Raw genomic sequence first — 5787 nt, forward strand, 5'->3', positions numbered from 1 at the left:
AATAATGAAAAAGATAATTATGCTTCTCTAACATAACTTTTTATACTTGTGACTTTTGTCATATGAACACATTTCTGTGCAATTTTGAAAGCAGTATAGTTGATATTTCAAACAATCAGAATTTGAAGAGGTACACGTGTTTGAAAATTATTTTAAGTATGAACAAAATTTCCATAGTTGTATCAAGGAAACTTCTTTATACAAGCTTTGTGATTCAAATGACACCAGGGAGGCCACCATGCAGCTGTGTGAGAAGACATTCCATCCTCATGATTCCATCACCCAGGGCCCTGTTTGTAGCAATCATAGGATAGGAACAATGAGGCTGTTTCTTTGCAGAGTCACTAACTCACATGCTTACTTCAGCTACTACCCTTGGCTTGCCTGTGTTCACACCTATAAGTTGATCTGATTCCTCATATTTTCTTTGAGCTTTGATAACTGTTTCCTGAAGGTCAAAGTCAGTGTTAGTAGGAATCATGGGAAAAATAATGTGTGAGCAAATGCTCGGATTCTAAATGTCCCTTATACTGAGGTTGCATTTAATTAGGGCATCCTCCATGTCCATTGCCATTCTGCTACTCTAGCACTGAACAACAAGGCCATCTAGAACCACAATGCCAGCATCAATATCAATAGCATTTCTCTTTTTAATTAAAAAAGAGAGAGAGAGTGTGTGTGTGTGTGTGCGCACGCGCACGTGCGTGCGTGTGTGCACTTCTGCTGCAGTATGCACATGGAAGTCAGGGACACCTTCAGTTGTCACTCCTTGCTTTCATCCTCTAGGCTTACTAGCCTGGGAACTTCTAGGTGTTCTACAGCTCCACTCCTATCTTGCTGTAAGGATGCTGGAATTTGGTACCCTTATGCTTGCACCAGAGGTACTTTATCTATTGAACTGTCATCCCAGCTTCTCATGGATAGCATTTCTAGCAGCCTTCAAGCTGTAAGTTATATGTTTTATTTGACCCATAGTCTGACAATGTGGATTGTTACATTTCTCAATAGAACATCCTTTTTGTCAATATATATTCAGACAAATTCTGTATCTTCCACATAGTGAAGATTCAGGTCATGAAAGGAGAAAACAAACCAGAATCAGGCTTTCCATATTTTCTGAAGGGAACCATGTTCTTTTCTGAATCAACACAGAATTTATTTTTCAGCATTGGCCTTGTTAGTTATGTCGTCAATGATCATTCCTTTAGCTCTTGATAGTTTCTTTCCCTCCCTCCCAATGCCTCTCCTGTGCCCTTGTAAGAAAAGCCAGCATTCCCTTATGTTTTCATCTCCTAAAGGTGTATTGTGCATGATGATGCAAGCCTCTTCTCTTTGCCTAGGATGCTGTTCTGCATAGTACCCAACAAGCTCCTTCCTGGGCTTATAGCAGTCTGAGATCTGTGTTTCTTCTCCATGATAAAGAGGTTAATAGGTTCATCTTGCCTTTCAAAGACCAAAATGGAGTCCAATGGAGCTCTACTGAGACATCAGCAAGTTCTACACCAACTTGAGTATATAAAGCTGTTCTGGCCATACCTCTGTTTCCCTGCCCATATCTTTGCTTATTTTGACTTGTTCCAAAAAAGCAAAAGTCACACAGTTGGGAGGGGATGTTTTTCAAGCTTGGGTGTTAAGTCTTTTCTATGGCTCTTTCTAGAGATAACTTTGATTCATAAATCTGTGTTTGTGGGGCTTTCCCTTCAGATTGTAACACAATCTCTGATAAGAAGACTGAGAAAAATCCAGTGGAGGATTTTTATTTCTCTAGTCATACTCTGCTGTGGAAAAGCATTCACAAAGCTAAGTTCAAGTATTTTGGGCCAGAAATAATTAACATCCTAAAGCAGCCGCATGACGTTTGTAAAGTGACAATGAGGACACTACATTATTTACACCCAACCTGCAGGGTTAGTGCCCATGAGATAGACAGGTGATTAAGTCCCTCCTGAAGTATAGAACAGGAATAACTTATTGGATGGTGTGGTTAATTCACAAAATAGATGCCTTGTCTAAAATATTAGTGGCTTAGTCATCTCTAAATATATTAAGAATTCTGGAAATATTTTAAAATCATGTTCTGATTAGTTTAAAGCAAGAAGGAAGCAAAACATGATAGGACTTGGGATGTACTGCTGTGATAAAAGTGTGTGCTTGGAATATACAAGACCTTGGGGGAAGTCTGTACATGGTGCCATATACTTATAATCTCAGTTTAAAGAACAGAAACACAGGAGGAACATGAGTTTGAGAACAGACAGTTTGATTGATCCCAAAACAAGAAAAAAATGTAAAATAAAAAAGGAGCACTGTGACCCCAGTGGTATTCACCTTTAATCCCAGCACTTGGGAGGCAGAGGCAGGTGGATCTCTATGATTTAGAAGCCAGCCTGGTCTACAGAATGAGTTCCAGGAAAGCCAAGGCTACATAGAAAATACTTGTCTTGACAAACACCCTCGACAAAAGGGGAACATTATGGCTGTGGGAGATGTTTGTCTAAAATGTACAAGGCCTCAAGTTTGATCACCAATACTAAGGGGAAAATATAGAAGAAGGAAGAAAAAGAAAATAATATATTGCTAACAACTGCATAGCTGTTCAAACAGTAAAGGCTTCTACATCCAGGGAAGGTCAATTGGCTAGAAATTGGTGCGGGGACTCCATCTTCTCCATCAGGCTCGACAGGGGACATATGCTGTGGTTTGTCTGGAAGCCTGGCAGCAGTCCTGTGGAGTTATGTGCAAATGTGCATAACAAAGGGTAGTGAGATTGAAGGCAGTCCCTTTCCACTGTCCCCTGTCCTGTGCCACCTCCTCCGGGCTTCTAGGGACGGAGTTCAACTGTCTTCCCCTAGAATGTTTCTAGTGCTGAGTCATTTAGGCTAAACGAGACAGCTCATTTGTCACTCGCGGTGTAATGACTGAACCATGGGGAGGCATTCAGTAAGCTTGGCTAGCACTTGGGACACAAAGCCAGCTGACTTTTCTGACCCTTCACCTAGACCTTAGTACATCCCAGGAAGACTCCACCTTGACTCTACTCTTTAGCCCCTGTGCTGAAGGAAATTCATGTCCCCAATGGGAGAAAAAAAGACCACCCGCCAACTTACAATTATGCTACTGGAAGGACAAAGGGGAAGCAAGCCAACTAATAATCATGGGATTCCCAAACCACAAGAATGTCATGAGAGTTTGTGTGTGGGACCAATTTTCTGGATGGGAATACTATGGGAAGAAGGGACAGGAATTCAGTTGGCTATTCTTAGCTCCAAATCTCAGTTGATTTAAGAATGTCTTCATAAACCACCCTGTCCTATGAAAAGTGTAGTAAAAACATTATGGCAATGGTGTTCTGTTGTGTAGCAATCTCCTTCAAAATGGAACATTCCATTCTGGAGGGAAACTTGCTATGACTCAAAGAATCTAAAGAAAGGTGTCTTAGGATTCTGGAAGTACAATCTCACAAGGCTCAAGTGAACCCTGAAACTTAGAGTTGCAAGGCCTCTTCCTCCCCTAGGCTAGTATAAGTAGTAAGGACTGTTGAGTGTTAAGGAAAGAGACTCTTCAACTTATGAAGTTGTCTACATGTCATTCGGCATCCCAGGTTTACACCTTTGATGAGTTGTCAGCTATATTGGAATGTTTTTTTGTTTGTTTGTTTTTGTTTATTTTTATGATGTAGCTACCTTTGAGTCATGCAAGGTCCTGCACGTAAACCCTCACCGGCAGGTAACTACATTAAACTCATTGGTTTAAGTTGGATTTCTAGTGTTAATACTTTGGTCTATTTTTAGTTCCTATTTGGAACAAGTACACATTTGTCCACACCTCCCCAATAGAAGTTTCTAGCACAACGTTGTATCTTTGCCTACTGTCTTCTCCCTCCTCTTGAGAGTATCCAACTTTGTAATAAACTCTTTGTTCTATATTAAGAAAATAAAGTGATAAAATGAAGCCCAAAGTGCTGACAATTCTTGTTTTGCAGAATGCTAAATGAAAGATATAGAAATAAGTGTAACCTTCAAAGCATAAGCTTCCCTGGTTCTTTCAAAATATGGACTTGTAAGTGCTTGACTTACAAGGAATTAATTAACTAGATAAAGCTAACTATGGGCCTTAGTCATTTATGGCTACATAAAAAAGCTAGCCCCCAAGTTGACAGGTGAAAACATTTATTCAGTCTCTGTGTGCTAAAAATCATGGAGTATTGGGGTGGAACAGGGTCTCACTAGAGGTTATAATTAAGCTGTTAGTCAACATGAAGCTTGACTGGATGTAAGGAAGCTATTTCCAATTACTCATATGCTCAGGGTGAATTCTGAGCTCCAGTTGGTGCCTCACTGTCCCTTCTAGATGCGCCAAGACAGAGTCAACATGAGAGACCCCCAATGGAAGCTGTAGTCCTTAACAACTAACCTGAGGTTTAGAATGAGATGCCAAGGCTTTTCCAGCATGGTCTTGGTCACACAGATCTTTGAGAGAAAGATTACACAAGGGGGTTAATATCAAGAATCAGCTATCATGGTAGCAGCTCTGGGAACTGATTTCTACAGTCCCTACTGTTCTATGCATCTGAATATGGGCTTAGTCCACAAATTGGGATTCTGATCTATAGGGAGCATAAATGGGGACCAGTGTAAGAATAAAAGAAAGATCGGCCATGTGATCAACATCTTGGTATCCACAGTGTGGCAATAACTTACTGGAAAGTCCAGGCATGTGCACTGTCATTGAGGAGAGGAGTTGAGATTGATTTGATTAGTTTGATTTTAGTAGATGATCAAGCATATGTCTAATGGGAAACTTACATGACTTCTATGACTTACTAAGTACTGTAGTTACTCAGTCAAAATTTGCTGACTGAATATGCCCTAAGAATAAATCTAATTTGCCTAGACTCTAGAAGGGCTAAAATTATACAAAATGATGACTTTGTATCATGATAAAATGTCAACAGTTTTATTAAAAGCAGATTCCATTTCTTCACATAGTTCAATTTCTTTTCCTCTTTTAAAAGCCTATTTCATTGTACTAGTTCACCAGAGTAAGTTAGCTCAGTGACACAGACCATCACTGATTGAGATGAACAAAGTTAGCACCACAAATCTACACTGCAGATAATCACAACAGCCTTTCCCATGTTTACAAGTTCTCTTACATACCCACACATATATTTACAGCTAATAAATAAAATGTAAAGCTAAAGCATCATTGAGATACATATGTACATTATATATATGTATACACATATATGTATAGCTTTAGAAGCATTTGTATATATATTAGAAGCCAGACAGTGATATGTACAGGTTGGCTAGGTCTTCTAAATTTGTGAGCCCTTGATCCAAACCCAAGTGTACAAAGTCAACGAATTAGCAATAAAGGGGATGCCAGTGACAAATTGCATATCATTTTATTGTTAGAATTGACTCCAAGCCTGAAAAAATCCGTCATTTTTGTCCTATATTACATAGGCACAACCATCCTTCTCCTAGCAAGGGCTAACATTCTAGCATATCTGGAACAACTTCTCTGACATTCTCCAGTATGTCCCTTGACTCTTTTCCCTTTCCAAATGACATTGAATGACAATTATACTTGTGAGACTTTGCCTGCAGGTAGGTGTTCAGACACCCACAGTTTCACAGTTTGTGTTCCCAGCAATAGCCTGTGGCATAGGACTTTTTTATCACTTTATATTAATATATAGTAAAAATATTCTGAAAATATGAGATCTAGTTCATAAATAATTGTTTACTCACTCTTGATTGGGTTTTTTTGTTGTTGTTG

This window comes from Phodopus roborovskii, unplaced genomic scaffold, assembly GCF_943737965.1.
Source record: "Phodopus roborovskii unplaced genomic scaffold, PHOROB, whole genome shotgun sequence".
Lineage (NCBI taxonomy): Eukaryota > Metazoa > Chordata > Mammalia > Rodentia > Cricetidae > Phodopus > Phodopus roborovskii.